The sequence below is a fragment of the Neopelma chrysocephalum genome, unplaced genomic scaffold, assembly GCF_003984885.1.
Source record: "Neopelma chrysocephalum unplaced genomic scaffold, ASM398488v2 Primary Assembly neopelma1_69, whole genome shotgun sequence".
Classification (NCBI taxonomy): domain Eukaryota; kingdom Metazoa; phylum Chordata; class Aves; order Passeriformes; family Pipridae; genus Neopelma; species Neopelma chrysocephalum.
The window spans coordinates 8,511,578-8,523,752 of NW_020897729.1; the positions used below are offsets into that span (position 1 = coordinate 8,511,578).

The following is a 12,175-nucleotide window of genomic DNA, read 5'->3' on the forward strand; positions in this document are numbered from 1 at the left end:
TTAAAGTCTGGTCAAAAATAAAGTCTAAAATCAAAAAGAAAAAAAATGTTCATATTAATAGAAAACATATTTCTTTTTCATTGGACCAAAGTGAGCAGCAAAGATTGAGAAGAGCAGTTTTGGATGGCTGGGAGATTTTAAATTGCAAACCCCCTAGTCTAGGGCGTTTTTATGCTTCACAAACCCCCACAAATATGCTACAAGCTCTTTTGAGTGGTCTGCTAGAACCTGGTGTTAAAACACCTTCATGAAACAGCTTTCAGCGTAGATAAATGTGCTCCTGCAGAGCCAGCTGGGTCATTTTGAACTGTTAGTGCTCCCAGGCTTTTATTTTTGCTCCTCAGCTATTTGCTCTGCCCTTTCCTGGCCCCTCTGATGGATTAGATGAGCATCCCTTGTCTGCTCTGGTTCCAAGCCAGCCAGGTTACCCCGATCACTGCAGCTCACTCACATTCCTGTAAGTCACAGGTGTCCAAGGCAAGGCTGCTACAATGGAATTAATTAATGGAATGGCTTCAGCAAACTACCAAAAGGGACACATCAGGCCTGGTAAGATGCTGGTTAAAAGGCTTGGTTAGTGATTTCTTACCCATTTAGCCTCCACAGTGAAGGAACACCCTTATTAGTGCAGTCAGATTTCTACATTTCTACATTTCTTCACCCAGGATTAAGGACAAAGCAGCTTTAACCAGCACCCCTTTGGCAGGACTGTTCAATTAGCCATGCACAGAAATAGGCTTTCCAACTTACCTGATTATTTACCTTCCCCTGAAAATGGGGAAGGTAAATAATGGCATTAAATAACCAAATTAAATAACCAAAGCTTTTTGTACTGGATTCATTGTCTTTCAGTCTGTCACCTCCCTTCAGATCTCCCTTGGAGATTCAGACACATCATAGAGGAGAATCTTTTACCTTGTAGTTGGTACCTTGCCGTAGACTTCAGATGTTTTCCCAGGTAGTTTCAAGGATTTCTAGCTGTGCCTAGATTGGGCTTTCCTTTCTCTTACCTCTGGTTTATCTCTCCTTATACAGAGAACACCAAAGGACAGAGACCACAGTGCTGTGAGAAGCTGAAAATGTCATTGATGGGACCATGTCTGCCTTAGGTAGTAAATACCTATGTCCAGATCTGAAAGGAAACACATCTCCTGATGCCTGTTTTAAAGGAGGGAAGAGGATAGAGGCATCTCCAAGCCATGGTATTTTTGGCAGATCCATGGAGCAGCTGCAGAGAAACGGCAAGGGCTGCTCCCAGCACACTGTGACCTCCCCCACAACCTGCTTTTGGGGAGGGGACTTCTACAGGCACTGAAAGGGACAATTCACCCCATCAAGTCTAAAAAACTGGATTCCATTTCTTGATCTTGGCTGTATTGGAGAACAAACAGATGAAACTGCTGTGAGATGTCACACGACCCTGTCAGTGGGGCCACAGGTGATTGGAAAGCATGACACTGACTTGCCAAAGATCCTGGTAAATTGAATTCACTGTTGGGATGGGGAAGGAATATATCAGGGAAAAAGATGCTCTAAGAATTTTTCCTTGTTTGTTTATTTTTGTTTGTTTGTTTGTTTTTTAATACTGCTTTTATGTGAGAATGGGGACAAGGCAACCACTGAAAGTGGTGACTTGTTCCTCACCAATGCCTGGATCCCTCCACCACAGTTCATTTCTCAGATGTCCCCCAGGAGACCTCCTGGACAGAGTGAATTGAAAAGAGAAAATTGGCCAATATTTGTACTGCCCATTTCTTCTCACTTTCAATGCCTGACTTGCCACTCTCTCCTGAGACATTTAACAGTGGTTTAGCTCAATAAACATCCAAGAGTTCCTCATCCACAACTCTATATGCAAACCATATGTTGCAGTTGAAAACCCTGAAGATTATAATTAGAACTGTCCATTCAATTTAAACAAAGTCAAGAATGAAAACTATTTCAAATTCAATAAACAGGCCATTTCAAAGTGTAGACACTGTGGAGGACAAGCTTAACAACTTAATTGACAGGTAAAGCTTCATTTCTAATCCTCATTTTGATATCATCTGTAGCCTCAGGAGTCAAAACACATCACTGCTCAGTCCTCAAAATATGCAGAGAAAATGAAAATGTCAGCTGAATGAAAAAAAGGAGAAGCATCTGTTTGATAGCTGTGTAAGCTTGTGATATGTAAACTGCTTTGGAGTCAAGCAGCCCTAATTAGAGTTTCAAGGCATTCTTCATTAAATATACACACACAGACATATATATATATATATAAGTTTTGAGCAATTATTTAGACCAGCTAATTTGCAAGAAAATCAGAGTATAGAATTAAAGGAAGGAATATGATAATTTCACAGACAGACCTCTGAGAATACCGTGATGTTTTCACACAGCCGTGAAGAAATACATATTTTCCACCTCTTCACAAAGCAGATCTGTACATTTTTCTCCACTCTCAGTCTATATAGCAAAAAAGAACGATCCATTTTGGGACCTCAGTGTAGCACACAGCATCTCAGCAAAGAAAAGCCAAAAAGGAAGAGCGATAGGGTTACCAGCCTCCACAGTGGGGTTATACTAATAGATATTTTGGCAACTGCACACCCTTGAAGACTCCAGCTCCCATGAACATGAAACCCACACAGATGGACACAAACTCTCGGTGGAGAACTGGTGCCAGGATAAGTGAATGACCACAGGAAATAACACGGGAGCAAAAGCTGAAGAACAACAATCCAGATAAATGGTTAACTGGAAAAAACATATTCATTAGTTTCACTTTTTCCTGTAGAAAAGAAGTGAACGTACCAGCTGTAAACAGGGGAGTCAGAAGGGAATGTTTTGCCTGTGCTGAAAGACAACAATAGAATTTTATGCAATTTCTGCTTAGGAGAAAGGCTTTGAGATCCCCAGCAGCAGCAGCAGCAGCAGCTACTGCAACGCTCCTGCAAGATTTTGTGACGTGGGCCAGAAGAGGAGAGGGAAAATTTGTTATGGGGCCATCAATTTTGAAATACAGCTCCTCAGCACAATCCAGTTGGGCCATGCTGGGAGGCAGGAGGGTGGCAAAGGAGGAAAGGATCTCTACGAGGACGTGTACTTAATAAGGGAGAGCATGATACAGCCCAGACTCCTTGTGTGGACTCAGATCTGAGCCGCATTAAGGAGGTTTATATGTTGGGCCATCAGCATCTTTTCTCAGCAGGACATGGCTGCTTGAAAGAGCAGTTATGGAATAAAAAGAGAGGAATGCCTGATCTGAGGAGAACACCTGGTTTTTGCCAGCAGCAATATTAATGAACACTTGCTGAGCTCCATGAGCGCCTTTACTACGACAGAATGCGGAGAAATGTGTTTTCCACACAGAGTAGGTAAAAAATGCACAAGGAAATTATAATCATGCAAACACCTTTGTAATCTGATGTTTCCACCTTGTCGGAAATACGGATGTCATTTGTGACAAGGCTGTGCAGGACTAGGAGAGCAGGGAGGGCACGCACAGCATTCAGTCACCAAGCTCCATCTCTGCCCCTCTAAACTAAAGCCCACAGCACAGCCTCCTCACACAGCACAGCTCTGTGAGAGCTGGCTCCTGGCATTGCTCTACAGCCATTTGCTCATGAGGTGCCTCTTCAGATACCACCACAAGCGTTGATCCCCCACTGGAGCCATCCCAGCTCCAGGACAATCTGTAACACAAATTGCCAGTGAGCAAATGCCAGCATTTTACAGAGATTTTCCTGCTCTGCTTCCTTATGGCACACATCACGTGAGACTCTGCAGAGATTCGACCACAAGAAGAGAGAAGTGGCATTAACACATCCAAAACATGCCCATGCCAACTTCCAGAGCTGGATCCTAATCACAGAATGACAGAATGGTTTGGGTTGGAAGGGAGCTTCAATATCAATCAGTTTTAACCCCCCTGCCATGGGCAGGGACACCTTCCACTATCCCAGGTTGCTCCAAGACTTGTCCAACCTGTCCTTGAACACTTCCAGGGATGGGGCAGCCACAGCTTCTCTGGGTAATCTGTGCCAGGGCCTCACCACCCTCACAGTGAAGTATTTCTTCCCCATACCTAATCTAAACCTGCCCTCTGGCAGTGGGAAGCCATTCCCCTTTGTCTTATCACTCCTTGCCCTTGTCCAAATTCTCTCTCCAGCTCTTGTATCCCCTGAAAAGGGAGTAAAATCTCCCCGGAGTCTTCTCTTCTCTGAGCTGAACCACCCCAACTCTCTCAGCCTGTCTTTGTAGGAACAATGACACCTGCCACAGAAGAATTTATTTTACCTGCTTTTTTTCCTCTTCCTGAGATTAAAAAATCACATCAAATTAATCATTTGATTGCTCCATTTTTATTACTTGTTTTTGAACTCCTTGGCTGACACCGAGTCTCTTTTGGGATAGGAGCTGTTAAAAGGTTCTCAGGTGGGTCTTTTACAGACCTGGTATGCAACAACAGCAGGTTTACTTCAAGTTGGTCTTCTAATATATCCCAGCTAAAGCCCTCAGGTACTCCTGTAATTGAAGTTTGAGTAATCCAATATGATGCTGATCAAACTACTGATCTTTTAATAACGCAGTGGAGCTCTCCCAGCAGTTGCTATCTCGCTGACAGCCATGTCTGGATCGCTTCCTTTGGGCCAAGGCTTTGAACAGAGAAGCTGACAGATTTCTGTTTGCTTTAGATTTTATCACAAATTGTTTTAAAGCTTTTTAAAGATATATCAGATGGCTCGTAAAATCCACAAGCATTTCAATTAAAAAAAAAAACCCAAAACCAAGTTCTATTAGCTGTCCTGGTGAAGATCAGGATTAAATGCTTCTAAAAAGGAACATAAACACCACTCAGGAGCTGCGCTCCTTCCTGTCTTAGTCCCTGTTTGTGGAGCCTGTAGGCAAAGCTATAGAAAAAGCTGTAGTTACCCTACACAATACTCTCCACTGCAACAAAAATGTGCACATTTTTCCTCTCGTAATTTTCATTTAAAGTACGAATTTAGGGTTTCTAAGCCTCGCCTCTCCACATAAGAATAATTTGGCTGCAATTTACATTTTTGATGTGCTCAAAATGAACACCAAGATGACTCATGTGCTGTTTATAAGATGCTTATATTTGCTGGTAAATACCTTGCTACAAACAAGCTGTAATTTAAGTATTCAAAAGTCTTGCTTCTGCATAAAATTACTACTAACCGTAATTTTGGAGACCATGACCAGAGCTCCAATTTCAGGCTTGCAAAACTCTTCCTACATAATGATTCTTAAAAGTACGAGTGGATTTTCTTCTCTGACAACGGCAATCATTGTATCTCTGTAATTGCAGAAAAGATTACCTGGCTTTTAATTCACATTAGTCAGCTCCAACAATGCTGTGCTTCTTTCCTTTCCTTTAAAATAAAATAATTATCGTCAATCAGCCCAGTGGAATGTTAACATTCTCCATAACCTGCCTTTCAGAGGTAGTCATAAATGCTAGAAACTAGCTAATATAAACTAATCAGAGCCCTAGAAATATCTCAAAACATATTTGCACTGCAGTCTATCATTTTTGTCGTGTTATTTCTAAATATTTTATTTTGTCTGGACAATAACAGTCTTTTCAAATAGTTATATAATGCTTTTCATGTAACTGTTCAAAGCTCCTGCATTAATTAAAAGCATTAAATCCTTGAGTAGTGTAGCAAACACTACAATATTTCTGAACCTTAATTGTTTTCATTGTCAAAAGCTGATCAATACAGCCTTATTCATGGAGTTGTTTGGACAAAGAAAACTTTTCAGACCATTTTTTTTTTTTTTTTAGCTCCTGCCCAACTTTCTGCACAAACTCACAACTGCAAGACCTGGAGTCACACGCAGAGAAACCACGGAGGGGGTGACTGTCGCTGTCCCTGTCCCTGCGCTTCCCACAACTGCTCCTTTCCAAAGACAACAGCAAGTTACGGTTCCCACTTTGTGCTTCCTTCCAGCTGGTAGAGCCCATGTGAGGCTTTTCAGCTCCCAGAGGATGGATAAGAAGGGAGCTGGAAGCCTTGGGAAGCAGCCCATGTGCCGAGTCTATAATCAGCTGTGACGCACGGGGAGCTTCGAGCGCCATATGGACGGGGCCGGCAGATGCTCTAGAGACGGGACTCTGCGTTTGTTGTTACCTGTGACATCCAGAAACAAAGTCTTCCCTTTCAGCCCGTGTCAGATCAGTGATCAATAATTCATCTGATAAGTGGAATGCAGGAAGAGGTGCCAGTTTTCTGTGGGGTATGAATAATACTGTGCTTTTTAAAAGGCACGCCGCCTCGGAACGCAGCAGAAGATGTGCAGCAGGAAATGTATGACATGGTGACAAGCTGCACTACACCCAACCCTGTGTAATCCTGACATAACCTGAACATTAAACTGCCAGTTCCATGGTTTGTTTATGCAAAAGGCTGTTATTAAAACGTTGCAGTTGAATTAAGCATTCAAAGAGAAAAATCTGTGCACCAAAAAACAAGCTCCGAGGAAAAAAGGAGATTTTTTTTCCTCCATGAAAAAAAAGATATTTACCAGAATTATCTTGAAATAACCATTGAAATATAAGTGGTCCCAGCCTGCCCCAAGAGTCAAGGCTGTAAATACAGGTAGGGCTCCTTCAGCTGTTGCTTTGGAGCCTTGGATTAGGATAATGTTCTTGACACCCAACTGGTGTGCATAAAATTTCTACTTAAAAAGTGACTGAAAACTGACTGTGCCTGTTCTCAGCTCCAGTCGATAAAAACATGTATCCAGGATAAACGAGCTCAGCCTTCAATGGCAATACTCACTTTGGAGGGAGCTGTCATAACTGTTAGCTTGTCTACCCCGAGGGATAGCAGATGTGAGAAATTGGGTGGTTCAGCTCACAGCCCCCTTTGTTCCGTGCGTGAGAGAGGAGTGGGGAGACTTTAGCAGCAGTTGAGCAGGAATCAGGGAAAAAAACTGAGCAAGGGCAATTAAAATTCAACAATAAATCAATTATCAGAGCATCAGATGCTCTTCTTGGCCAAGACTGACATAAATGCTCTAAACCAGGTTGGAAGTGCCTGTTCTGGCCTAAGTGATGTGTCCCTCTCCTGAATGAAGAGAAACAGCTCAGACACAAAATACTGGGATTTGCTGAGTTTAGTATATGATATACTCTAATAAGACTGAAAGGTTTATGTGTCCCCAGTGTGTCACCGAGTGGATTAGGCTGGGGAGGCCTCACAAAAAGCAAGGGGGCTGACCAGACCAAACCAAGGCATTTGCTGTGCTGACAGCCACTGCCAGCCTGGAATGAGCCCCTGGAATCCAGCTCAGGGTCCTGCCTGCTCGGGCTTGCCATGAATCAGGACTTAGGTAATCCATTTAAGAAGTCCAATAACCTGCAGCCAGTTACCTTTACCATGAATCTGTTGTCATTTTTACTACCTATTTTGAGGACATTCTTTGGTGGAGAACTACCAGGAACAGATAAATGCAGATATATGACACTATTTGCCTAGGAGAATGTAACAGCTTCACACAGCTATTGATCCCAACCAGATCCCAGCCGGCTCCAATGCAGCGTAAGAGACTGTAAGGGAGGTCAGAGGAACCACCTCCAGCCTTCATTTCTTCTCAAAAGCCAGAGACAAATGCTTAAAAAAGAGAATTCTGAAAGAATTTTACTCAGGAGTAGAAATAAAATTATATTCCCAATAGTTTGCAAACGTAGCTGTGAATGTCTCCAGTAGTTTCTGCCAGGAGTGTTTCCACAGCAGAGCACAAACATCCCTCAGTTCTCCTGCCTAAATCCAACAGTCTCCAGAAAACCACAGAAGTCTGAGTGCATAATGGTGTTTACAATGCACAATTAATCCTTAGTCTTAGCTAATTTAGTTCCCTTTATAAGAGAAGTAGGGGAACCTTTCTTTTTTTATTATCAACTGGGATCTGAAATCAAAAGCAGTAATTATGCTTCTTGCTTGTGACTAAAAATACTGATTTGACAGTTAAGAGCAACCATAAATAAACAATATTTAAATGAAAAAACAGATATTGCTTCTTGAATTAATTTCAAATATCAGACACTTACCAGTATTCTGGATGTGCAAATTAATGGAGAAGAAAATGTTTATTCTTAACCCCCTGGCAGTGCTGCACAGAGTTTTTTTATACTTTGAAACTTAAATACTTGGAATTTTCTGACTTAGCCCCGAAAGCTGGAGTCCCAGGCTACCTGAGAGCAACTAACCACAGCATTGGAAAAATGAGAAATCAGGTTTTACCTTCTTTCCTCTCAAAAGTCTTTTTCTTTTGCCTATTCTTTTTCTTTTCCTTTTAGAATTGCTGTAAATTCCAATACACTGAAACACCTTAGTTATCAAGATTGTTCACGTGGGGTCAGTTAAGGTCATGGGATGGAGTTTTCTGTTGCCCTCACTCTCTGAGGTGGACATTGGGTGGGCAATTCAGCTACAAATAACTAGATAATTGTGATAAAATTCCTGCAACTGGATTTATTTCCTTTTCTCAAGACAAGGTCTTGAAATAATGAAAGACAAAGAAGTCGGGGTGGCTACACCTAATGTAGAAGTACCTTCACTTGACTGCCCTAAGAGCTGAGTTCATGCAGTTTGGTACTTGTTGCAGCTGTAATAAGAACTGGTATATTTTTTCTTTTTGTAAAATGTATTTTGCTGGTTCTCCTTCTGTTGAAGTGATCCTGGAAATAACTACCTCTGTGTCACAGCATGCTGACACTATGTGTTGAGTCAAATGCAACTTTCAGAGATAAAATGATGGAAAAGCATCCTGAATCCCTCCAGTGGACTAAACTCCCCTGTTCTAAGAAAAATTAAATAAATGAATTAAAAATGCCTTGGCAATTCCCTTCAGGTTTTATGTCCTTCAGGTTTTAGCACAGGACATGGCAGAAACCTGCACATTGATTTGCTGGGCAGGGAAAACAATCCAAATGCAGAATTAACGTTTGTTCTCTTTGATAAAACCAGAATTTGACCAGAATAAGTTATATCTCAAACCTTACCGACTTAATAAACGCTGGAGTCACTTTAATAAACACTTCCTTGCTCTCAGACAAGTCCCTCAGTGTTCCTTTTAGCCCGGCTATTAACTCTTCTGAGGCAACAGTGTTTGGAGAGCTCCCATCCATCCTGGGATCAGGCTCCAGCAGTGACACTGGTGACTCTCCCATTACTGGGGTAACCAGCAGTGGCCCTGCAAAGTCACACACTGGCTGTGGAAGCAGCTGCTCCCAAAGTCCCTCTGGCAAAGGTCAGGAAACCTGCCAGGGCTCCGAGGTTTGACCAAAACCCCCAGGGACGGGGTTACTGCGATTGCAATATCGCTCTAATCAGTAAAATAGAAGCTTCTTTTCATCAACAGTTAATCACAGAACTTCACTTGCCTCTAAGTTCCTTCAGTTGCCTTGACAGATGAGAGCACAATAATATAAATAAGAAATGACAATTTGCCAAAGAAGGTTAACATAAGGTCATGACCCCTTTTCTAGTTGACTTCTGCAGCTTATTCATGTGTGAAAACGCGCTTTTGTAGCTGTAACCTCAGCATCCCTTACAGATCTGGACTTGTGCCAACAACTGAGCTTTAAAATTACCATTTAAAATGGTATTTATGTTCAGAAAATACCAGTTCTGCCTTTTGCAATGCTTGAGCAGAACTGCTTCGCATTAGAATAAAATATTAAATGTCTATACATTTCACAGCATATCTCACTGCCATGGGTTGTCAGTGGTGCCTCTGCTTAACAAACAAGGAGGTATTGCACACACACACATTTCCACTGCCTTCCTCAGACCACGCTACAGCTTTCTGAGCAAATCCACTCACAGACCCTGACGAGAAATGTCCCTGAAACACCACACACCAGCACAGATCCACAGGGCACAGCATCAAGCCAACAGTCATACGCTAGTAAATGTCAAATCCTAATTTGTCATATTATTTGTGCAGTGATTTAAATCCAAATCCCTTCTCATCACTCATTTCCATCAGACACATGAAGAGCGGGAGGGAAGCAGGAGCTTTCTGTCATAATCTGTAATGCCTGTGCCAGTAACTGCCAGAAAATATTTCTCTGTCAGAGAAGCAAACTGAAGTTCTGAGCGTGAAGGCTGGAGAGTGAAAGCTGCAGTACAACATGGAGATAATTAGTTTTGAAAGGCTAATCAGGTCACAGCTCTGGCTGGCATTTCTCTAGAGATGCACATGGCTTCACCTCACCACAACTTGCCTCTCAGTGCAAGTATCCCTCACTGAAGCAAAGCAAGACTTTACATACCACACAGCTCTGAATGATGTATCCTGCCATAAAAGCTCCCAGTTATTTAGGAAAGATCCCTCAGCAGGAGCAGCATGGACCCCGAAGTGTGGAGTGTCCCAGGCTGTGTTGCTCAATCCCCTTCCCCACGTGGCTCCAAGCAGCAGCCACAGAACCACCTGCAGAAGGGAAGGTTTAGTCAAAGCTGAAAGCAATAACTATTTTAAGATTATCTCAGTTGTTATATTCTGTTGTCTTGTCCATATTCATGGAGCCTTGTGTCTTGCACACACCTTTGAAACACTAGAAGGTGGGGATGTTGAGCATCCTCAGCTCATTCTAGCTGTGAAATTAGGCTTTAGGGTCTCCAAAAAAAATTGCTCACAATCCCTCCAGCAATGATTGATCAAACCAGCAGTACACTTCTTTGTGTTGTTGGATTCCCTTCCTTAGCATTAAACAGCTACAAATGGCTAAAAAATATTTTAAAAAACCCAACAGTTATTTCCTGACAACATCTTTCCCTTTTGTCAGAAGGATACTCTATTTTGTTTCTGAAAAACACGATCAATCTTTCCACTAATAATGACTTGCTGAATAAAATCTGTGCTACTTCCATGCTGCTTTTCTAACAATGCACCTTATTTGTACCTTGGTTTATAAAAAACCCTGTACACCAATCGATCATTTCAGTCACCAGTGAAATAAAACCAACCATGAGACGAATAATGGGAGCAGAACAATAGTGAACATCTATTTAACGCTGGAGTTTAGACTGAGGGGTAACTCAAAGCACAATGATGCTATAAAGGCAGAAAGAATGTAACAATAAGCCTTATTCCTCCAAAAACTCTGGTTAACCTGAATGAGAAGCTGTTTTACTCCCATCTGCAAAACGACTCCTTTGAGCAATGCAGAGGCATCAATAAAACACCAATTCAGTGGCATGTCCTAAAAGACCTTCCAGCAGCACAGGCAGTTTTGTTTGGAAGCTCACTTTCCCCTCATGTAGTACTCAACCACTAAGTCACTCATATTGTAACATCTGATGGCCAGAAGTTGGCCAAAGCTGGCCTTTCTGCAGGTCAGTACAGCCATGTGCTCCTTGTATTATCACCTCTGCAAGAGGTCAGGTGTATTTAGTGTCACCACTATGTTCACTTTGTTCAATGACTTGAGCCTTTCCAGTTCATTGTGTTTCCATTTTAGTCTAAAGATTTAAAAAAGTGGCTTCAAAACAGCTAATATCTTCTCTTGCAATTCTTGGTCAGATAAAATATAGTACAAGAATCAAACACCTTAAGTTCTGTTTGAGTTTTTAAACAATGTCAAAATGCTAGAATGTAAAGTATATTTTAAGAATAGATGAATTGTGCAGAAGGAACACTAATTTAACTAACTATTTTAAATCAGAAAGGACTCTTGCATGCCAAGAAAATTAGGATTACAATGAGTAGGACCCCTGCTTTCAAAAACTTGGGGTTTGGACAACTTTTATGCAGACTTGAAATCAGTAAGTAGTCATCAAAATACAGACCTGCACACTGGTTCATGGGCATATTACCATTCAATCCCCAAAAGAGGTAGGAGCAGTCTGAGGTGAAGTAGCAGGAATCTGTGAATCATGCATGGTACTCCTGGGCTGAGGTCTCAAAAGGACAAACTGAAAGCATGGAGGATCATAACAAAACGCTTCAATCAAAATAAAATAATCATCTACAGCTTGTTTACGCTCTCAAGGTGGATCTCAAGTGATAGGTTGCCGTAGAAAATAATTCTATCATCTTTTAGTGAAAAAAGGAGTGCAGCCAAATCAATTATAAAGTTAGGATAAAGCATATGACAAGCAAGAAATACAGTGCTTTGTATCTGTATTTAATCTTAAAAAGGAGTTGAACAATG

General features: G+C 41.7%; 1 protein-coding gene across 1 annotated transcript in view; it reads right to left on the reverse strand.

Annotated features, from left to right (window-relative positions):
* Nucleotides 1–12,175, reverse strand: part of LOC113968745 (multiple epidermal growth factor-like domains protein 6) — a 194,654-nt gene that overhangs the window by 76,885 nt on the left and 105,594 nt on the right. The gene's annotated exons all lie outside the window — the stretch shown is intronic.